Source organism: Orcinus orca, chromosome 7, assembly GCF_937001465.1.
Source record: "Orcinus orca chromosome 7, mOrcOrc1.1, whole genome shotgun sequence".
In the NCBI taxonomy this organism is placed as follows: Eukaryota; Metazoa; Chordata; class Mammalia; order Artiodactyla; family Delphinidae; genus Orcinus; species Orcinus orca.
In genome coordinates, this window is record NC_064565.1 from 38,666,970 (window position 1) to 38,691,869 (window position 24,900).

General features: G+C 37.8%; 2 protein-coding genes across 11 annotated transcripts in view; one reads left to right on the plus strand and one right to left on the minus strand.

Moving 5' to 3' along the window:
- ORC4 (origin recognition complex subunit 4) overlaps positions 1–18,517 on the minus strand; it is a 95,763-nt gene extending 77,246 nt beyond the window's left edge. For 2 of the 5 annotated variants that reach the window (XM_033425321.2, XM_004268238.4), the window contains exon 1: positions 17,617–17,770. The gene's annotated coding sequence lies outside the window, so the exon portion shown is untranslated. Of the gene's footprint in view, positions 1–2,762; positions 2,852–17,352; positions 17,536–17,616; positions 17,771–18,478 lie in introns of those variants that run through there. The other 3 variants (XM_033425319.2, XM_049712490.1, XM_033425320.2) reach the window with 3 other exon arrangements.
- A 61-nt stretch (positions 18,518–18,578) lies between these two features.
- Positions 18,579–24,900, plus strand: part of MBD5 (methyl-CpG binding domain protein 5) — a 402,382-nt gene continuing 396,060 nt past the window's right edge. For 5 of the 6 annotated variants that reach the window (XM_033425310.2, XM_033425309.2, XM_033425314.2 and 2 more), the window contains exon 1: positions 18,585–18,716. The gene's annotated coding sequence lies outside the window, so the exon portion shown is untranslated. Of the gene's footprint in view, positions 18,717–24,900 lie in introns of all 6 variants that reach the window. The other variant, XM_049712485.1, reaches the window with a different exon arrangement.

Consider the following 24,900-nt stretch of genomic DNA (forward strand, 5'->3'; position numbering starts at 1 on the left):
TTGGTGAAGTTGTGGTTAATGAAACTAACACACAATAATGGTACAAACACACAGTACTAGAAGCCACATTTTACTGCCTTCCATTCAGCAATTCCACTTTCAGAATTTTACTCAAAAGAAATAATCACAGATATGTACAAATACTTAGCTGAAAGGATGTTTAATATAGCTCTGGTTATAAAAAGAAAAAATTAAATATCCAGTACCAGGAAATTAGTTAACCAAGTCACAATACAAACACAATGAAAGCCAATTACTCTTCAACTAAAGTCCTGGTGAATTTGGTTAAAAAAAAAAATACCATTTTTTGGTTCAAAAAGGATCAAGGCTTTCTGTCTGGCATGTAAAGAGCTTAGAGGTTGATACTCTTGTCCTCACAAGAAAAAAACTGAATTAAAAAACAACTCTCCCTTAATCCCTAAAAGGAATGAAGTCATAGGGCAAACTGTTTCCTCTAAAATTAGAGACACACAGGCAGATATAGAGAATCACAGTTTATTGGAGCAGAAGCCTGGAAACAGAAATTACATTGAAGCCAGTTCCAAGGTATGAAAACTTAAAATGTAATTGACAAACTGCTAGAGACTCAATGTAGACAAGTTTAAGTTAAAAACTCCAAGAGGGCCCAGGCTTAGGGAAGCCTCCCAACTTTCCTGAATTTTACCTCCAGGAACCTCACTAGGTTCTCAGAGAAAGCCAGAGAAAAGTCTCCTCCTGCTTCAATAGGGGTAAGGGAAAAGTACCCATACTGAAATACATCCAAGACCATTCTGTCCTCCTTAACAGGGCTTGCCCTGAAAGGAAACTCTTTTACCAGAGCGTAACTGACCTGGGGAAAAGAAATATACAACTCTAGCTCCTTCTAGCCTTCCTGACTCACCTAAAAAGGGTAATGTGTGTGTGTTGGAGAATGGGGGGAGGGAGCTGACAAGCACCTGTGAAAGTCACATCCCAGGCACACAGGCTCTCTCACAAATATAAAACAAAACCAAGACCAAATCAAAGAAACATGGAATGTTTCCCCTCCCCTCACATCTTACCATATGATAGGGCTTGGGTATTTTAACTGGGGATTACAACTAAAAGAACAACTCTCAGATCTTATTTAAGAAATTGCTAAAGAAATTCAAAGAAAAGAGTGGAGACAAAAGTAAGGACACTAAAAGAAATTTTAGCTTCTGACACATACAGGTACAGTAAACAATAAACACAGTCTACCTCTGAGATAAAGGAACATAAATATCACACTAAAGACTTACCTCAGTTCTTTATATCTAGTTCATCATGTCTGGCTCTCAACAAAAAAATTACAAGGCATAATAAAAGGAGAAAAACACACAGTTTGAAGAGAAGAGACAGAATGAGATTCAGATATGGCAGAGAATTTGGAATTAATAGACTGGGAATTTAAAACAACTATGACTAATATGCTAAGGGATCTAATGGAAAAAGCAGACAACCTGCAATTACAGATGGGCAATGTAACAAGCAAAGAATGAATCAAAAGGAAATGCCAGAAATAGAAAACAGTGGCACAGAAATAAAGAATACCATTGATATGCTTAACAATGTAGAAGTGATGAGAGAAAATGTTACAAGGGATAGGAGGAACTGGAAATACTGTTATATGATACTTGTACTACCCGATAAATGGTATAGTGTTATTTGAAAGTGGACTTGCATTGCTTATAAGTGTATACTACAAATACTACAGCAACCACTAAAAGAAGTTTTTAAAAAGTATAATTTATAGCCTGAAAGAGGAAAAGAACCCAAATATAAAATGCCTGGTTAAAACCAGAGAAGGCAGGGGAAGGAAAAAAAAAAAAAAACAAGAGTAGAGACAAAAAAGAAACAAAGAACAATGAAACAAAAGAAAACAATAATAAATGTAGTAGATATAAATCTATTATGTCAGTAATGACTTTAAATGTCAATGGTCTAAATAAATAGACCAATTAAAAACTGTGTAATTAAAAAAAAAAACCATAACTTTATGTCCTCTATAAGAAACTGACTTTAAAAATGACACACATTAAAGTACAGAAATGGAAGAAGACATACACTAATCCAAAGAAAGTTTAAGTAGCTATGTTAATTTCACACAGAGCAAATTTCAGAGCAAGAAGAAGTATTGGGAATAAAGAGGGCATTACATATTGATAAAGGAATTAACTCTCCAATAAGGTAATACACATTCTTCTCAAGTTCACAAGTCACATTTACCAAGATAGACCACATTCTGGGCCATAAAACACACCTAAAATCTGGAAGACTACAAATCGTATTAAAGTATGCTCTAATACCATAATGGAATTAAACTAGGAATAAATAATAAAAAGATAACTAGAAAATCCTACAATACAGAGATTAAAAGTCAAATAAGAAAAATCAAAAATCAAAAATTATGAATGACAGTGCTGTTTTTTTTTGCGGGTTTGGAGCCATTCCAGATGCTTTAGGCTGCTGGATGTCTGAACACTGGATAACTGAGGCATTTCTATACATGGAATATCTGTGTTTTAGAGCACTCTGCTGCAGGGGACTACCGCCTGCATACCCAAAGGATGACCTGTTCTGCATAGGCCTCATGAGCTCTGGCAAGATCAGTCTGCCATCCAAGCTCTGCAGTGAAAGCCCTGACAGCCTAGTGTCCACTATGGGTTTTAAAAGCAGTGCCATTCCAGAATGCCATCTTGAATGTGAAAGAACTTGGAGAAGAGAGCAGCCAAGATGGCAGAGTAGAAAGACCATGAGCTCACCTCCTCTCACGAGAACACCAAAATCACACTATCTGCAGAACAACCATGGATGAAAAAGACTGGAACCTGCCAAAAAGTATCTTCTACAGCTAAAAACATAAAGAAGGAACCACAGTAAGATGGGTAGGAAGGGCAGACTTGTGATATAATCAAATCCCATTCCCCCAAGGTCAGTGACCCACAAAATCGAGAATAATTATAATGCACAGGTTCTCCCACAGGCATGAGAGCTCTGGGCCCCATGTCAGGCTCCCCAGCCCAGGGGCTCCAGCACCAGGAAGATGAGTCCCAAGAGCATTTGGCTTTGAAGGCAAGCAGGCTTAACTGCAGGAGCCCCACAGGGCTGGGAAAAATAGAGATTTCACTCTTGAAAGGGGCACACAAATGTGCACTGGGATTCAGCACAAAAGCAGTAATTTGATAGCAGCCAGGGCCAGACCTACTTTCTGGTCTTGAAGAGTCTCCCAGAGAGGCGGCTGCAGCTCACCCCGGGACACAAACACTGGTGGCTGACATATTTGGGAACGTCTAACCATATGAACAAGCTGCCAGCAGCTGCCTTGTTCACTCATTAGCACCAACACCTGGCCTCACCCAACAGCCTGTAGTGATGGACCACCTCAGGCCAAACAACTAACTGGGCGGGGGATGCAACCCCCCCCCCCCCCCCCCCGCCCCATCAGCAGACAGGATGCCTAAAGACTTCCTGAGCCCACAGCTGCCCGTAGACAACTCTCTAGACACAGCCCTGCCCACCAGAGGGCCAAGACACAGCTCCACCCACTAATGGGCAGGCATGGCCTTTCCCTTTTCCTTTCCAGGAAGCCTGCCCTAGCCTCTGGACCAGATTTACCCAGCAGGGAGCAGACACCAGAAAACTATAATCCTGAAGCCTGTGGACACAGGCCACCCACAGCAGGCCAGACCCTACCCTGGGACCAGATGGGCCCTGGTCCTGTCTACTAGCAGGCGAATGGAAGCTTTGGGACACTCCAGACTCCATACTCAACTGTGTCAGGACCACCCCCCACCCCCCAAACAACGATCTGAAATGAGCTCTGGACCTCAGGGCCTGCAGCCAGATTCCAGGAACAAGCTCTGCCTGCCAGTAGTCTAGCACTAACCTCAGATCTGGCTCCACCTCCCAGGGGGTGGGCAACAGTCCCAGAGTCTTGGGGACCCTGATTCTACCCAGCAGAGCCAGTACTAGCCCTGGGGTTCCCTAGGGTTCTTCAACCAGCCACCTTGTGACCAGGTCCCACTAAACAGCAGCCAGCAGCATCCAAACAAGGTAGAGTGTGGCACCCAACCGGACTAGGGGGCAACCAAGCCTACCAGACCACCTACATAGTCAACCTGCCACAACAGAAGGACCCACGCAGCCCTCTTAGGGGAAAACCCTAGAGCATATAGCTTGGGTGATGAAAGGGGAGTGCACTGCTGGGAGACATAGGATGTCTCCTACAGAAGGCCACTTCTCCAAGATTAAATACATAACAACCTGACACACACAGAAAAATACAAAAAGCAACTCAGAAAAATGAGGTAGCAGAAAACTATGTTCCAGATGCAGGGAATAAGCTAAAACCCCAGAAAAATAACTAAGTGAAGTGGAGACAGACAATATAACTGAGAAAGAATTCAGAGTAATGATCATAAAGATGAAAAAACTCGGGAGAAGAACAGAGGCACAGAGCGAGAAGTTAGAAGTTTTTAACGAAAAGTTAGAAAACATAAAGAACAACCAGAGATGAAAAATACAATAACTAAAATGAAAAATACATTAGAAGAAATCAACAGTAGATTAAATGATACACAGGAACGGATCAGTGAGCTGGAAGACAGAGTAGTGGAAATCACTGCTGCTTAACAAAAAAAAAAAAGAAAAGAAAAGAAACGAGGACAGTTTAAGATACCTCTGCGACAACATCAAGTGCACTAGTATTTGCAGTATAGATGTCCCAGAATGAGAAGAAAGAGAGAAAGGGCCTGAGAAAATATTTTAAGAGATAATAGCTGAAAATTTCCCTAACCTGGGAAAGGAAACAGTCACCCAAGTCCAAGTAGCACAGACTCCCATACAGGATTAACTCTAAGAAGAACAGACCAAGATACATTGTAAACAAAATGACAAAAATGAAAGATAAAGAGAGAATAGGAAAAAAAAAAAAAGAGAGAGAGAGAATAGGGACTTCCTTGGTGGTCCAGTGGCTAAGACTCCATGCTCCCAATGCAGGGGGCCCAGTGTTCGATCCTTGGTCAGGGAAATAGATCCCACATGCCACAACTAAGAGTTCTCATGCTGCAACTAAAGATCCTGCATGCCACAACTAAAGATTCCGCACACGGCAACGAAGATCCCACATGCTGCAACTAAGACGTGATGCAGCCAAACAAATAAACAAATACATACTAAAAATATATATAGAGAGAGAAAATATTAAAAGCAACAAGGGAAAAGCAACAAATAATATACAAAGAAATTCCCATATGGCTATCAGCTGACTTTTCAGCAGACACTCGGCAGGCCAAAAGGCATGATAAATTCAAAGTGATGAAAAAGAAAAACCTACAACTAAGAATACTCTACCCAGCAAGTCTCTCATTCAATTTGATGGAGAAATTAAAAGCTTTACAGAAAAGCAAAAGCAAAAGCTAAAAGAATTCAGCACCACCAGTTTTACAACAAATGTTAAAGGAACTTCTCTAGGCAAAAAGAAAAGGCCACAACTAGAAACAAGAAAACTATGAAATGAAATAGCTCACTGGGAAAGGCATACATACAGTAAAGATAGAAAATCATCCACACACAAAGCTACTAGGAAGTTCAAAAGACAAAAGTAGTAGAAACATCCATATTCACAATAAACAGTTAAGGGATATATATACAGAACAATTAGATGTAAAATACAGTATCAAAAACAGTATACGTGAAGGAAAGAGAGTACAAAGACAGGGTTTTAAAATGGACTTGAGGAGGTCAACAACTTAAAACAATCATATATACATACATACACATATATATACGCGCTGTTAGACAAAAACCTCATGGTAATCTCAAACCAAAAATCTACAATATACACACAAAAAAAGAAAAAGGAATCCACACATAACACTAAAGATAGTCATCAAGTCGCGAGAGAACAAAAGAAGGGGGAACAAAAGACCTATAACAAATCCAAAACAGTTAACAAAATGGCAATAAGAGCATACATATCTATAATTACCTTAAATGTAAACGGACTAAACACTCCAAGCAAAAGACAGAGTGGCTGAATGGATACAAAAACAAGATGCATGTATATGCTGCCTACGAAAGACTCATTTCACATCTAGAGACACATAAAGAATGAAAGTGAGGGGATGAAAAAAGTATTCCATGCAAACGGAAATCAAAAGAAAGTCGGAGTAGCAATACTTATATCAGACAAAATAGACGTTAAAACTAAAATAGGGCTTCCCTGGCGGCACAGTGGTTGGGAGTCCGCCTGCCGATGCAGGGGACGCGGGTTCGTGCCCCGGTCTGGGAGGATCCCATGTGCAGCGGGGCGGCTGGGCCTGTGGGCCGTGGCCACTGGGCCTGCGCGTCCGGAGCCTGTGTTCCGCGACGGGAGAGGCCACAACAGTGAGAGGCCCGCGTACCGCAAAAAAAAAAAATAAACTAAAATAAAGACTGTTACAAGAGACAAAGAAGAACACTACATAATGATCAAGGGATCAATCCAAGACATAACAATTGTAAATACATACGCACCCAACATAGGAGAACCTCAATAAATAAGGTAAATATTAACATAAAAGGAGAAATGAACAGTAACATAGTAATAGTAGAGGACTTTAACACCTCGCTTACATCAATGGACAGATCATCCAGATAGAAAATCAATAAAGAAACACAGGCCTTGAATAACACATTCAACCAAATGGACTGAATTAATATATAGACAGCATCCCATCCAAAAGCAGAATACATGCTTTTCAAGTGCACATAGAACATTGCCCTAGACAGATCACATGCTATGCCACAGAACAAGCCTTGGTAAATTTAAGAAAACTGAAATCATATCAAGTATCTTTTCTGATCACAATGCTATGAGACTAGAAATCAACTACAAGAAAAAAAACTGCAAAAAATAAACACATGGAGGCTAAACAATATGCCACTAAACAACCAATGGATCACTGAAGAAGACAAAGAGGACATCAAGAAATACCTAGATACAAATAAAAATGAATACACAAAGATCCAAACTTATGCAATGCAGCAAAAGCAGTTCTAAGAGGGAAGTTTATAGCAATACAAGCTTACCTTGGTATACAAGAAAAATGTCAAATAAACAACATAACTTTACACCTAAAGAAACTAGATAAAGAAGAACAAACAAATTCCAAAGTTAGTACAAGGAAATCATAAAGATCAGAGGAGAAATCAATGAAATAGAGACTAAAAAAATAGAAAAGATCAATGAAATAAAAAGCTGGTTGTGGGCTTCCCTGCTGGCACAGTGGTTGAGAGTCTGCCTGCCGATGCAGGGGACGCGGGTTCGTGCCCCGGTCCGGGAAGATCCCACATGCCGCCGAGTGGCTGGGCCCGTGAGCCATGGCCGCTGAGCCTGCACGTCCGGAGCCTGTGCTCTGCAACGGGAGAGGCCACAACAGTGAGAGGCCCGTGTACCGCAAAAAAATAAAATAAAATAAAGATGCGTTCTCTAAAAAAAAAAAAAAAAAAAAAAAAAGCTGGTTGTTTGAGAAGATAAACAAAATTGATAAACACCCAGCCTCACCAAGAAAAAGAGGGCCTAAATCAATAAATTCAGAAATAAAAAAAGTTACCACTGGCACCACAGAAATAGAAAAGACCCTAAGAGACTACTACAAGCAATTTTACGTCAATAAAATGAAAACAATCCCATTTACCATTGCATCAAAAAGAATAAAATATCTAGGAATAAACCTACCTAAGGAGGCAAAAGGCTTGTAATACCACAACTATAAAGACTCTGATGAAAGAAATTGAAGATGACACAAACAGATGGAAAGATATACCATGTTCTTGTATTGGAAGAATCAATATTGTTAAAATGACCATACTGCCCAAGGCAAGGTACAGATTAAGTGCAATCCCTATGGAATTATCAATGGTATTTTTCACAGAAGTAGAACAAATAATTTTAAACTTTGTACGGCGATACAAAAGCCCCCAAATAGCCAAAACAATCTTGAGAAAAAAGAACGGAGTTAGAAGAGTCATGCTCCCTGGCTTCAGACTATACTACAAAGCTACAGTAATCAAAACAGTACAGTCCTGGCACAAAAAGAGACAATAGATAAATGGAACAGGATAGAAAGCCCAGAAATAAACCCATGCACCTATGGTCAATTAATCTATGACAAAGGAGGCATGAATACACAATGGAGAAAATATAGTGTATGTATGTACACACACACACACACACACACACACACACACACACAAAGGAATACTATTCAGCCATAAAAAGAATGAAGTAATGCCATTTTCAGCAACATGAATGGACCTAGAGATTACCATACTAGGTGAAGTAAATCAGACAAGACAAATATCATATGATATCACTTATATGTGGATTCTAAAAAAATGATACAAATGAACTTATTTACAAAACAGAAATAGACTCACAGACATAGAAAACAAACTTATGGTTACCAAAAGGAAAGGGGAGGGGGGAGGGATAAATTGGTAGGAGTTTGGGATTAGCAGATATAAACTGATAAACAATATAAACAATGATATAGATAAACATAAACAATGAGGTCCTACTGTATCACACAGGGAACTGTATTCAATATCCTGTAATAAATGGAAAAGAATATGTATATATATGTATATCTGAATCATTTTGTGGTACACCAGAAACTAACACAATGTTGTAAACCAACTATACTTCAATTTGAAAATAAAAGATATTGCAAGGATAGAGTCTCTTATTCCATTCTGCACCACGATTCTTATCTGTGTGATTCCTTATTGGCTTTCCAAAGTTTCTATGATAAACACACAGAAATAAAAACACATAAAAATAATTATACACAAAGAGTAAGTGGGATTTATTCCAGGTATGCAAAGTTAATTCAACATTCCTAAAGCAATTAATGTAATTTACAACATCAACAGGATAAAGAAGAAATATCTTCTTTGCAGAAAAAGCATTTGACAAAATCCAACATCCACTCATGATAAAGAATTTCAGCAAACTAGGACTATAAGGAACCTTTTTAACTCGGTAAAAAAAAAAAAAACTAAAAAACTCTATAGCTAACATGATTTTTAATACTAAGAAACTAGATGCTTTCCTACTAAGATCAAGAAGAATGTAAGAATCACCACTGCTAGTCAACATCATACAGTAAGACAAGAAAAGAAAAGAAAAGGTACACAGGAAGGAAAGAGTAAAAATGTCTGTTTGCAGATGGCATGATCGTGTATGTAGAAAATCCCAAAGAATCTACACACACAATAGGTACTATTGGAATCAATAAGGTATTGAAGCAAGGGTGCAGGTTTTATATATATATATATATATAGAGAGAGAGAGAGAGAGAGAGAGAGAGAGAGGGAGAGAGAGAGAGAGAGAGAGGGAGAGAGAGAGAGAGAGAGAGAGAGAGAGGGAGGGAGGGAGGGAGGGAGGGGGAGGGGGAGAGAGAGAGAGAGGTTAGTATTACCAATGTCAATTGCTTTCCTATGCCAGTAACAACTGGAATTCGGAATTAAAAATATAATACCATTTACATTAGTATCAAAAAAAAAAAGCCCCACAAAAAATGTATGCATAAATCTAACAAAATACGTATAAGATCTATATGAGGTAACTATAAAACTATGGTGAAAGAAATTAAAGAGGATCTAAATAAATGGAGAGATATTCCATGTATATGGATAGGAAGACTCAATAGTGTTAAGATGTCAGTTCTTCCAATCCTGACTTACAGATTCAATGCAATCCCAATCAAAATTATAGTAAGTTATTTTAAAGTTTACATGAAAAGGCAGAAGACAGAACAGCCAATACAATACTGAACAGGAACAAAGCTGGAGGTCAGAAACTACCCCACTTCAAGACTTACTATTAAGATAACAGATAATAATACAGTGTGGTAATGGGGAAAGAACAGACAAACAAATCAATGGAACAGAGTAGAGAGCTCAGATATAGACCCACATAAATATAGTCAACTAATTTGTGACAAAGAAGCAAAAGCAATTCAAAAGAGAAAGAAGTCGTTCTCCGCTTCTCAACAAATGGTGTGGGAACAACTAGACACCTGCAGGCAAAAAAAATGAGTTGACATACACCTTATACTTTTCATGCAAAATGGATCAGAGACCTATACGTAAAACACAAAACTATAAGACTTCTAAAAAGGAACACAGGAAAAATGTAGGTGCCCTTGGGTTTGGCAATGAATTTTTGGATACAACACCAAAAAGTATGAACCATGAAAGAAAATGTGATAAAATGGACTTTATTTAAAGTAAAATTTTCTGTTCTGCAAAAGACACCATTAAGAGAATGAAGACAAGCCACAAACTGAGAAAAAATATTTGCAAAACACATATCTGATAAAAGATTGGTATCCAAAATATACGAAGGACTCTTAAAACTCAACTATAAGAAAATAAGCAATCCAGCTTAAAAATGTGCAAAAGATCTGGACACGAAACTCAACAAATAAGACATACAGATTGCAAATGAGCCTAAGAAAAGATGTTCAGGGGCCTCCCTGGTGGAGTCTGCCTGCCGATGCAGGGGGACACGGGTTTGTGCCCCGCTCCAGGAAGATCCCACATGCTGCGGAGCGGCTGGGCCCGTGAGCCATGGCCGCTGAGCCTGCGCGTCCAGAGCCTGTGCTCCCCAACGGGAGAGGCCACAACAGTGAGAGGCCCGTGTACCACACACACAGAAAAAAGTTCAATACCATGTATCACTAGGGAATTGCACATTAAAACAACAATCTATAACCATTAGAATGGCTAAATCCAAAACAATGACAAGACCAGTGCTGATGAGGACATGGAGTAATTACAACTCTGATTTATTGCTGACTGGAGTGCAAAATGGTAAGTATATGGACTTTGGTAGACAGGTGCGCAGTTTCTTACAAAACTAAATGTACTCTTACACATAATCCAGCAATCATGCACCTTGGTATTTACCCAAGTGAACTGAAGACTTACGTCCACACAAAGACCTGCATCTGAATGTTTATGACAACTTCATTCATAATTGCCAAAACTTCGAAGCAACCAAGGTGCCCTTCATTAGGTATATGGATAAACAAACTGTGATACATCCATAAGATGAAATATTCAGCGCTAAAAAGAAATGAGCTATCAGGCCATGAAGAGAAATGGAGGAAACTTACAGGCATATTGCTAAGGGAAAAAGCAAATCTGAAAGGGGCACACACTGTATGATTCTAACCATATGACAATTTGGAAAAAGCAAAACTATGGAGATAATGAAAAATCAGTGATTGCCAAGAGTTCAAGGCATGCATGGGAGCATAGGGGACTTTGGAGCAGTTAAACTATTCTGTATGATGCTGTCATTGTGGATATATGTCATTATACATTTGTCAAAACCCATAATGTTCAATTCAAAGAGTGAACCTTAATGTAAACTATACACTTTGATTAAAATAATGCATCAATACTGGTTCATCAATTGCAACAAATGTACCACACTAAGGCAAAATGTTAATAAGGGAAACTAGGTTAATAGTAAGAGGAACTGGGTGAGTGTGGATATATAGCAATTCATTGTACTATACATTCAATTTTTCTGGAAAACAAACAAATGGAAAAAACCCCACATCCATTAAAAAATTACAAAGAAAAAAAAAAAAAGGCACAATCAAAGGCACAATTTGTGAAAACACCAGGTAGGAATACAAGCTTATAGAAGATTTGTGAAAATGAGATGTAAGCACAAAAGATAATCAGTTCAAGTCAGTAAGACAATCTATAAAATGAAGTAAAAAAATAAAATGTATGGGCAAAATCTGCTTTAGCAGATTGTGACCCTACAGAAATATTTGTAAAACAATGGACGGTAATTCAAGGGGAATGTTAGCTACTTTAAAGCTACTTTAAAATTAATTCATCTGTTTGTTGTTGTTTTTAAAGAAATCAGATGCTTTAAGAACATTTATATAGGGAATGAGAAAACTTTTTATATTTTATTTTCTCTTGTCAACACTGATCATGGCATTATTCAGGAACATAGCTCACAGAGGCTGGCAGATATCTGCAATATAAAGCAAATAAGCATCATATTATTTTACACAAGTACTTAATACATTGGAAAGATGCTAGCTACATGTTATTTCTTTTAAAAGAATACAACAAAATTTTATGATCCAGCTTTGTTAATAAATGTACAGAAACATAGGTAAAAAACACTAAAATTACATATATCAACATCTTAACAGATTTATAGGTGTAGAGATTATAGGTAATTTTCATTTTTTCTGATCATTTTTACACTGAATGTATATTACTTTTTGGTAACTTACAAAATAATTATCTTGTGTATTTAAATTAAATAATGTATCTTATAATTTGAGTGTACAGAATAATCAGTGCTAACTGTGACAATAAAAAACTTTTAAAATGTATGTCACATATATAAAACTTACTTCAACATAAAATTTTAAATACATTAGGCCCATGAGACATTGCATCAGAGTGGTGCTATAACACAACTGGACATGATACAAACCACCCAACTTTTAGAGAAAATATTTTTGGTATTTACTCATTATAAAGTAAGTTGACCCAGACATATACCAGACTAGAAATGATTGTGTTGAGAACAATATAAGTTGACATTTCTGGGTCATCTACATAAAAATATGTATATTTTTTAAATTGCAGAAAGATGAAAGCCCTAAGGAAATGTGAAAATGTGCATATGTGTGCCAAAAGAAAAGCTAACACACTTAGAATTTTAATCTTGCCAAGTCTGACTTCAACCTTTCAGTCAAAATGTCATATTAAATTTCAATTCCAATATTAATCAAGGAAGCAGTATAAAATATAAAAGACTAAGATTTTGTTGTGTTTTTATGGAGGTGAGGAGGGAGAAAGAGAAGAATGTGAGATTAAGGAGAAAAAAATTAGGAAAAACTAACAACCCCAACAAATGCTTGCTTGAAGATAAGCATTTAAGGCAGATTGGGACTGAAAAGGGGGAAACAAATTGAAATAAAAGGATGGGGAACAACTGTCTGTTCCATACTTCATCTACCTCCTAGTTTATAATGGTCAACTCACATTTTATTTTCCCATTAAAGCATTAGTAAAATATACAAAGCTATCCAGACTCATCAGCCAATTCTGTTCAAATAAGATGAACACAGAACATCAAGGTCACTTAATAACCAGTATTTTAATTTCGGCTAGAATTCATTGACAAAGCCATCTCCAAAAGACCTGCAGTGCTAAAATGGTTAAAATTAAACAGAACCTCTATGCCACTCCATCAGAACACAAAGCGGGTCTATAATGAATCCCCAATTCCCTCTGTTATATATTTGCATGCCATGGCTACAAACAAGGACGGATACAGGCGTGCCCTACCGGCAGCTCAGATATCATAAGGGCGTTGCCAAAATGATGAACAGCTCTTGGTAAAGTTCCCAACAAAACAAAGTACTACTTTCCCTCAAATTACTCAGTAATTGCATTTGTGGAAAATTTCAGTGTACGTTAAAACCCTGCAAAAATACTATGTGTTTATTTTAAAAATGGAGTACTAGGCTCAAATCATAATGTTCTTTTTTTTTTAACCCATGTAAACATCCTGGGAGACGTGGGAAAGGCACGTGGGGGCACAGAGCCATTCTTCCTCATGCTGGACCACCCCAAGCACTGCAGGCAGTCTATCCTGGCCCCTGCCCTCTCTGGGACTGGCTGCCGTCCTTGGGACCAGAAATGCCCCACAAACACCCCGTAGGAGGCCGTCCCACCTCCACTAGAAACCACAGACCTAAGGTGAATAAAGGATTGTTTGAGGAACATTTTAGATTTTAACAGCAGAAACACATCCCCCAAAACAGAATTAGTAGACTATTATGTGTTCATTCTTAAACCATTCAATGCAAAAATATTTTCAATTTCTTTAAACAATTCGTGGCCAACTTGCGGTTAAAAATAACACAACCCCACAAAGATATATTCAGATACACAGTCCTCTGCTGATGTTTTGTGACTATAGTTTCACTACAAAGAAAGCATTTCAAATAATAGCTAAAGACTTGTCATATGGAAATAATATTTGCTTATTCCTGCCTAGGGCAGGAATATCTATCTATATATAAATAAATATAAATAAATAAATATATATAAATATAAAAATATATATATAGAGAGAGAGAGAGAGAGAGACAGACAGAGAGAGGGAGGGAGAGGGAGAGGGAGAGAGAGAGAGAGAGAGAGAGAGAGAATGTTGAGATTCCTGAGCTCTGCTTTCACCTGGTTCTCAGAGCACTGGAAATCAGGCTTATACCCTGGAGCAGGATTTCTCATGATAGGCAGTACTGACATTTTGAACTGGATAACTGTTGTGGGTGGCTGCCCTGTGCATCGTAGGATTTTCAACAGCACCTGCAGCATCTACCCACCTGTTTTCAGTAGGAACCCATTCTTAATAATCAAATGTGTCTCTTAGGCATTGCCAAATGACCCCTGGGGAGATCTTATTGCCACAGCTGAGAACTACTGACTTATAGGCAGACGACTGGAAAATCCTTCTTGTTGGACTCTTACTGGCCCAAGAGAAAAAGCTTCCAAATACCTAAAGAAATTGATATCAGGGTTTTCCCCCCGAAATATGTCCCAGCCAAATCTTTCCACAGTGAGAACCATCAATAGCTAGCAAACCCTAGCTAAGTTAAGAGAGACATGAAATAGGTTTCCAATGCCCCTTACATAAATTTGAACACAGAATCAAGGATCACAACAGAGCTGAGGAAAGCCTCTAAAATGAGACTAAAATATACCAACAGAAAGAATAACTTAGAAAACACAGAGCACGCAGGGAGAAATAAACCTCAAAACAAAACTTTAAATCCATAAAGAGAAAAAAAAATACCAGAATGCTTTGGAAAAAAATACAAAGATCAGAAAAAGGTATTCAAAATTAAAAATATGATAAGAGAAACGGAAGTTTCAAGGCTTGAAAAATCAAGTAAATTTCCCGGAAAGTGAAAAGCAAAAGACTGGAAAAAGATGAAAAATGGGAGAAAAGAAACAGGTCCAGGAGTACAATATCTAATTGCAGTTACAAAAAACACAGAGGCAAGGAAATTACAGAAAATGTATCAGAAACTTTCTCAGAGCTGAGGCATACAGGTTGTCAAACTGAAAGAATACATGAAATGCACAGCAAAGTAGATTTCTATAGACTCATAAGTCAACTCACATTACTGTGACATTTCAGAACACTGAGTAAAACAAAGAGAAGATTCTATAAGTTTCAGACAAAAAGGTTGTAGATGCTTCCATAGGGGAGAAGTAAAGTGCAGTGTTAAAAGTAAGAATGGCTTCAAACTTTATATCAAACACTACGAGTTCCTTCTCAAATCTGAAGAGAAACATTACCAATTTAGAATTCTACATCCAGTCAAACTAACAGGGTACAGTAAAGCCATTTACAGGAACATAATGCCTCACAACATTTGCCTCTAAAATACCCAATAAATTTTTGAAAAAAATGCTCACCCCCATTAATAACCAGGATCTGCAAATTAAAACAATAACCTAAAGCTACCTTCATCAGGTCGGCAAAAACAAAAAATATCAATTGTTATGAAAACTGTAGAAAAAAGGATTTATCATACATTGTTGGTGGGAGTCTAAATTTATATATTCGCTTTGGAAAGTTTGGCATAATCCACACTCTACAGAAATGCATGCTATGTACATGAAATGCATGTGTAAGAAAATTCACAGAAGCATTATTTCTAAGCACTAAAAACTGGACACAATCCAAATGTCCACAATACTACACTAGTTAAATTAATTGTGGTTTATTCATAAAAAGACTTACTACACTTACTATACTATAAACATTACTATACAACAATGAAAATATGTGAACTAAAGCTGTTAACAGGATTAAAAATTTCAACATGGGAGAAAAACTATACATAACATAATTCAATTACATATAGGTAGAAAACAGGCAAAATTAATGTATATTGTTTAGGAATGCTGACAAAGGTGGGTAAAAAATACTTGAAATAGAAGTAGGAAATCATTACCATAAAAATCCAGACAATCCCAATTAACCTTTGGGTGTGGTGAGGAGAGAGGAATGAATAAGAATGAATGGGGGGGTGGGGAGAGGGTGCCAGCAATGTTCTAATTCTTCACTTTGGTGGTGATTACAGTGTTCACTTTATAATTATTCATTATACTGTACATCTACGATTTGTGCATTTTTGCACATTTTGTTCACTTTATTTCTATTCATTATACTGCATATCTATGATCTGTACACTTTTTTGCACATTTAGTATTTTGCCATAAAAAAGATTTAAAAATTGTTATCTAAGGCACTTTTATGGCTCTGCTATAATTTTTTTCTGTTCTAAAGTGGCAAACATTTGGTTCCAATATAGACAAAACATTAAGGCACAGGAGTCTAGTTTTTATTCCATTTGACAACATTACTGCACACACTGAAAGTGGTAAAAGCACTAGTCAATGATGCATAGATAGAATCCACTGTCAAAACACACAAGAGAAATAAGTAGGAACTTTAACTGAGTACCCTAAAGGAACCACTACAGAATTAAATAATATCAACACAATAAACATGAGGAATTTCAGATTCTCGGTCTTAAAAGAAACTATATATGGGTCATAATCTTTCAAAGCACCTTTACAAAGGAAGATAATTGAAAGACTAGAATGGTTTTAGTTATGATTATATGGACTGAATGTGAAAAAGAAACGGTGTACTTTACTAAAAAAAAACTTTATTAATGAAAATCCATGAATCCTTTCTTAAATATTCTTAATTAACATGAGGGAAACTATTTCCAGCAAAAATAGTAGCATCTAGTTGAGAAACCAAAGGCTCTAAATCCGAGGCTAATAACCAAAGACACTTAAAATACCTTTTTTAAAAATCTGTTATCTACACTACAGAAAGGGAAACTTCGATGATGTCCCTTCTCTCTCAACCATGACACACACTATCAAGGGTTACACAATCTCACATGCCCTTCTGAGAACAGCCACAGGCGTTGTGTTGCGGCACCAACGCAAGACAAGGAGAGAAGTTCCACTGAAGAACTCCCAGCTTGCTCCCTCCCCAAAGCCTCTCCAGAATTCCAGGGAGGTCAGCCAAGTAAGGGCTGCTGGTCCTCACACCCCATATAAACACTGCGTCTAATGCCAGAAGTTGTCAAAACTCACACAGCTTGTCTCTCTCCCTGGACAGGTGCCCCGCTCTGGGCTGAAGAAGCAGTCACCAGAGTCATCTAATGAGGCTCCTGAGATCCCATTCCTCTCTTACACCTGGACCATCACATTCCTCACCATCACCGGGGTGTAGTCACCACCTGCCACAGATCTACTCTCATCAGGACGCCAGACGCTCGTCAAGCATTCGTCGCCGGCTGGCTCACAAGGAAGCCACGAGACGGAAGGAGCCCGCCTAGTTTCTGGCCTGCCAGGCCTAGACAAGCCTGCCCCCCTTCCCGCATTCCCAGTCTCCACACCCTTCCGTCCTCCCCTTTTCGATTCGCCTTTCGCCACTGGCGCCCACGGCTTTCGTTCTGAGGCCTGCCTACGCCATGTTACCTCTCACGGAAAAGCCTGCCCTTATCAGGGCAGAGCAGGATTCTGGAGACAGCAGGAATCCCTTCACTTGCTCCTCTCGCCGCGTTCTCTATTCCGCTTCACCTGCTGCTGCCAACGTTACACCAAGACTCCCGGCATGCCCTGCGCAGGCACCGCCTCTCCCATCCCGCCCCCCCTCCCTCACAAACACGTGACCTCCTTTCGCCTCCGTCCACGCCCACTTCCGTTTCTCCACTTTCCCTTAGGGGTGGGGGAGGGGACTGGGGGTGTTAAAGAGTAGCGACTTCCTCCTACTCCCCGCCCCCGCCTCTCTACCCCCCACCCCCCACCCCGCTACAATGTCTTCCGGGTCGCGATCGCCTCGGAGCCTTCTGGGAAACCATCTCATTTCCTCCCCTCCCCCTCCTCCTGCCTTCAACCAACCAGCCTCCCGTCAGAGAGAGACATGCGCAGTGAGTGCCTCCCGTCTCTTCTACCCGAACCCCCCCTCCCCCCCCAAGCAGAGAGACCCCAGCAGCAGCAGCAGCTGATGATGAAGAGAGAGGCAGTGGCAGAGGGGGGGCACCTTTTATTTCTATTTTTAAAGGGACAGGACACTAATTTTACCCCACTTCAACCTTGAATTGAGGGGGGTGGGGGGAAGGCGGCTGAGTTCCTTCCCCCACCCTCCAGCCCTGAGACCTGAGAGGGGGATTGAGCCTGAGAGAGAAGGAGAAGGAGTTTCTTCTTCTTCAAAAATCCCCCATCCACGACTCCTACCCCCTCACCCCTCCACTAGCCTCCCTCCCGAGCCCCCTCCATCCTCCTCCTCTTTGGCCGTGAAAGGAGAGAAAGAGACCAAAAGCCTCTTAGCAACACAGACCCTTCTCTGCTGCTGCTGCTGCTGCTGCTACTGCTGCTGCTGCTGCTGCTGCTGCTGCTGCTACTGCTGCTGCTGCTTGGCCCTGGCTGGAGACATCTCACTACACCCGGGAGCAGCCACTTCCCCAGCTCTCCTCCTCCTTCGCCTCCTCCTCCTCCTCCACTCCCCCCCCTTTATTACCCTTTGTGTCATCCTCCACAGCTCCAGGGAAGGCACTCAAAAGTGGGGGGCAGGAAAGGTAAGTGTGTCTGTGGGGGCTTCATTGCCTTCCTCTGGCTCTGACTTTAACTCCGGGGCAACAGTAGCACCAAACCACATACGCAGTGGAGCTCCGGGGTGAGGAGGGGGTGGTGCTGGGGGGGCAGTGAAGGAGGGGCTGGAGTGGGGAGGGGTGTGTGAGGTGGGTGCCCATCCTGTCAGAGTAGGAAGGGCACTTTTTATTTTTATTTGCTGTTGTCAAAAGTGGTTTCTCTCCTCTAGCTAACATCTGATTGTGTCTTGCTCCAGTGGGGGAGAATACAAAAACAACCCCCTCCTTCCTCCAATGAGGCGCCAGGGAAAGAGACAGAAAGAGGCACACTTTCTAGATGTCACTTTAAAAAAAGCATTTGGAGAGCTTTTTTCCTTTTTCCCTAGGAAAAGCTCCACTGCATTTGTTTCTGAGTGGGAAAATGTCGGGATCTGGATTGTATCGGAACTGCTTATCCATTTGTAGACCTGAGTGTTTTACCCGTTTTGGTTCTGTGTGATTTGGATATTGACTTCAGTGTTGGAACAGACTTGATTGGTTTTTGCTTTCTGGGTTTAATTTTCCTTTTTTTCGTTTTGTCTGACTTGCATAGAAAATTTCAAATTTTTGGTTGATAGAGGCCTTTGGTTAGGTTTTGACTTGTATTATTGCTTTTTTTGTTAAATGTTTGTTTCATATATCAGCATATGAAGTTCAAAGCTTAAAATGCTTAAAGTTTTAATACCACTGGTATTGTTTCTCCCTATATACGTTCCTGGTATTTATTTTACATAAGATGAAAATATTATCTGTTTCATAATTAATCTGGGTATTTTTCTAATCTTTGTAACTTGTCTGAACAAGTAATCCCCATTGAAAACTTTTATGTTGTTCTGGCTTCATGGAAGGCCAAACCTCTCCATCAATAGTTTGCTGGATTGGTACCACTTTCAGTTTTAACTGAATTATTTATTTACTGTTGTAAATTGAGATGAGTTTTTTATCTCTTGGGGGTACTGAACCAAACTGCTCACTATATGTGAAAGGAGACAAATTTCTAAAATATGTTTTCATGAGTCAAAGAAATCATGATGTTGTAGTTAGAATATGCATTGTAGTGAGATATTAATTGAAAGATAAATCTAAATTTAGTTTTATAGAGTAACAGTCTTGATAAAAGTATTCTTCATTTTTACTTGGTATGTTCTTAGTGAATGGTTTTCAAATTCAGTACTGTATTTGATTTCAGAAATGCTAGAAAGTATATTTCTGATGTAGGCCTTTTACTAGGGCTTACATTGCAAAGTGGAATTTTGTTTCATATGTACATTTCTTTATCCTTTCCTTAAAGATGGATGCACACATTCACACACACACATTCCCTCTCACTCTCTCTCTCTCTCTCTCTCTCTCTCTCTCTCACACACACACACACACACACACACACACCCTTTTTTGAAACTGCATTGGTATCTCTGATCCCATAATTTATGTCAGCAAAAAATATTCTGCTGTAAAGTAGCAATTTTGTGATCAGACTGGCAATGTGAAAACAGCAATTTGATCAACTAGAAAGGATTGAAGAAAAATAAATCTAGAAGGATATTTGACATAAATATTAGAAAGACATGATAATACTTTTAATTTTTTGTTTTCTTGACGGTAAAGCCAAAACACCATATACTTACATTTTACTGACAGAAAAGCATTGCGTATGTAGAAACTTGTTCTGTAAAATTTTAATTACCAACTGTGTGCAAAAGTAGACATTTACACCCAGGGGGAAAAAAAGCTGTGTAGCAGTAAACAACATGGTCCTATTTCCCTCCTTTCTGTTATAAATTTGAACAATTTCTTACCTTTCTCTGAGGTGTAATTAGTGCACTTAAGGAGAAATCTGTGCCAAGTTCAAGTTTGTCTCCCAATAATACTATTCCAGGTCCACCTAGGATTTCTTGTCCTCACCTTAATACCTCAGGAACCTTAACATAAAAGATGGAAAGTAGAACTTAGTGAAGAAATCACTTAAGTAAAGCGAATTGTGTAGGTAACTGGGGTGGTAATTTCCTAGTAGGCAGCTGAGTGAAAATTTACAGCTTGATTATAATACCTTTACTTCCTTTCTGTTTTCCTTTGAAAACATTTCTTATCCACCACCCCCCAGGGTAACCCTATATGGTTTGAAGATTCCAGACCTCCTCTAAGTTGGATAATGACTTACCTTTAGGAGTCTGTTTATTTTCATTATGGCTTATTTTTTATGTATTAAGATATATTTTAGAATTGTAATTTTCAACTTGGTGATATCTTGGAGGTCACTTTATCCAACTCTTCATTTTCCATATTGCTGAAGTTCAGAGAGTTTGAGGAACTTGTGCATAGTTCCAAGGCCTGTAAGTGGATGCACATGGACCAGAGAACTCTGGTTTCTTGACATTCACTGTGCTACACTACCTCATATTCTTTTGTCAGGAATGAAACTTGTGCACAGTTATCTGTATGGCACTTAAGGGTTTTATATGGGGGCGTATACTAAGAATATTAAGGCAAATAGCTCTAAAGCCATAATTTTGTCCATTTATAATTCAGTAATTTGTTGTTGATTTTTTTAGGAGATACTGATTTCCCTCATCTTGGATTATTACTATTTTGAGAATTATTTCAGCTTTCCCTAATGCTTATTTTTCCCCCGCACTTCCAATTAATCAATGAATACCCTTCTTACTCTTGTATTAAGGATATATATGTATATATATATAAAGAATGCGTATTGTATTATAAATGTTTACTTGTGATTCATGCTTTATGAACTGCTTAAGTAAGACTAAAGATTTTTTTCTTGTTAATATTTATATACCTTACAGCACAGTGTCCGGTACACAGTAGGCCCTACTGCTTGTTTGTATAATTGTTATTAGAGTTAGGCATATTTGAATTTCTTGACTCTCAGATGTAGAATTTCTTCCATTTTCCTTTCCTTGCTGCTACAATTTATTCACTACCACGAATATTTTTTTTCTTTATCTTAACTGTGGTTCTCACTTTTTCTAATAGCCAATTTAAATCCTGTTAACAAATAGTACTCATAAAAAGTGAAAACATATTCTGTACAGGATGCAATTTGACAAAAGTGATTTATTTTAAATAAGAGATGATAAAAAAACTCCAATTAAGAATGTACTAGCAAATGTTCAGGATACATTTAAATTTTATTTCATTGAGTAACTGGTACAATAGGTTACTGGAATGATTAGGCTGCTTTTACTATCTCTATAAAGCAACTGATACTTAGGTGACATGTTTCCCTGACTTTGCTTTTTCGGTCCTTACCCAGACAATTATCAACTTTCCAGTTTTCTATGGATATGAACATTTATTGCTAGTCATCAGTGGGACCCCAGGAGGTCAGCCAGAAGGCCTATGTCCAGCTTATGTACTTTTGCAAACTTGTCTGTATTTTGAATGTATGTGCAGAACAGATTGTACTTAATTATTCATTAAACATTTATTGAGCATCTACTGTATGTCAGGCACTCTGCTAGGCATCTGAGAAACAATGCCTACAAGTCCTTACAATTTAATGTGAAGACATATCCTTAATTGTATTCCACAGGCAAATTGGTCATATCTTTATTTGATGTCTCTGCCTAAATAAATTTTATTAACTAAATGGATACTGTTAGGTGGAAAAATGCATGTTTAAAAAGTTTTCATCAGTAAATTTAAAAGTATACTAGAGAGAAAGAGATTTCCTGAATTTCCTTTGCTCTTATATACCTCTTAGAATAATATAGATTCACAATTTTTAAAAAGGAGGGGATCCCCTGCTGGTACATTATCTTGTGAAGGTATATAGACTTCTGAGGGTCAGTCAATTCTGATCTCTGTTACATTCATTCTTAACTTTCTATATTAGTAATAATTATACTTACCGATTATTATGAGTTCCTAGCACTGTGATAAATATTATCAATCTCAGTCAGCCCTTACAGTGATCTTGTTAACTTTGTAACATTGTCCCCATGTTATAAATGAAGAAACCTGTTACTGACAAAAAAGGAATTTTTCATGTGGCAGCAAAATATTCCATCATAGTAAATTCATGACACTTTCTAATTAAAAACAGTCACAATAAAGAGTTTTTATCAGTCAGTAAGTATGCTGGTAAACATTAGTAAAATTATGGCCCCAATAGCTTATTGACAGAGCAATGGAAAATTTCTAAAAATTTATAAGGACAGGAAAACAAACCAAAAAATCCAATCCTTTATCAGGAACATAGATGCAGACCAGCGTGCAACTTGAAATAAAATATACATAAAGTCAGTCTTCTCTTTGTATGGCAAAAATGACATTTAGGCCTTCTACATATTGAACTTCCTTTGTCTTGCATGGAGTTAAATTTAGTATCTTGTTTCATGAAGTTTGGAGGTTCCAACAATTTGTGACCCAGTGAATATTTACTATAAAAATTTTTATATAACTGTTGATAATGGAAAACCTGTAAATAAAGGGGAGTTTATATTGCCTAATGTTTTGATGTGTATATATACATACTTTCTGGACCTTCTGTCTTACAATATTTTCATAATTATTACATCATGTATATATGATTAAGTTCAATGTACTCTTTTTAGTATTGCTTAAAGTCAAATTTTTTTAGTATAAGAATGGACAACTTGTTGGATTCTCTAGATGCCTAAATTATTATATAGTTGTTCTTTAAAGCAGCTACTGAATTAAGATACTTTTTGATCCAGCTAATCAGAGTTGATTTTTAACATCCTTTGCTTTTAGGAGAAAAGGGTAATTTTTTAAAATTCTATTTTATTAATCGAGTAACTTCCATATCCATCCTAAGTAATGCAATTCATCCTGTATGCTTACATTGACTCTATTATCCTATAAACGTTACGCCAAAGCATTATGACCTGTAGAGTTTGGAAATATTTTTAAATGCTAAAGAACTGTTCTGTGTCATCTATTATTCTTCAGAAAGGAATGTTTATAACATGTGATTTCTTATTTTTAAACCAATCTGAATAATTGGTGGGATTGAATAAGTCTGTGATCCTAAATAATCTCCTTAGATAACCTAAAGGTAATTCAGTTAAAAGTAGAGATTCTAACTCTTAAGCATCTCTGTTTGAGGTATTTCTATATCATGTAAGATTTTAGAAGTTGGAATGACTCAGTATAACTCTTCAGAGAGACAAGGTGCAAGTCAGGCCTAACATATATTAAGGTATATCTTCTAATGTAGCTAGACATAACAGAAAAGAAAATCACTAATGATATCATACCTGGTGAAAAGCATATACTTCATTCAAAGTTGGTTGTGAGTAATTCTGATTTGAGTCCTTATTTCACTTGACCTATATAACCTTTTCTTAGAGAAGTTGTAATTAAATTCTGTGATTTTTCCATGTATTCAAAGCTATTGTTTTCTATACACCCAGTTCAGAAGTGTCTACTAATCTGTTTACCACAAATTAACTTAATCCATACATTCTTAATATTACTAGTATCTAAAAATAATAATCTAGGCTCACTGGTGTTGGGGGAGGGAAGTATTCCACTTTCAACAAAAGAAAGTATTGATTTTCAAATAGCTTCTTTACTTGGGATATACTGATCTAAAAAATAGCTGCTATGTAAATTAAAAAGGATTTTTATTTATTTGGAAAGTAAATATAAAGTTTACCATTACTGAATGTTAAGCGACATCAAAATATTTAGGAAATCAATTACATGTTCCAGTAATGACAGAAATTTAGAGGCTGTTTTTTTAGCATTATTCTAAAATCATTTTCCTTCTTCCACATTTGTCACACAGGAGTTTGTGCTGAAGGATTTCTAGGCCATTTTAGAGACTGTAATCTAGTTAAAAGGTTTGTTTATGCTTCCCATCTCTGTTCTGCTGATGGTATTAGAATGCAGGCCAGAGCCAGACATCTAACTGTTTATAACATTCAAACTTCAATTAAAGCTACAGTGTTCTGTTCACTATATATCAGAAAGCTCTTACCAGATGCAAATACCGCCAGTAATAATGGCAATGATTTTGTATAGCCATAGGCTTTCCTAAATCATGCCACTCCTTATGAATTCCTTTTTCTTATTTAGGAAGTATTAACATTTAATTACTTCATAGAAGTCTAAAAATGAAGCTTTTTTCATTCTAGAATTAGTA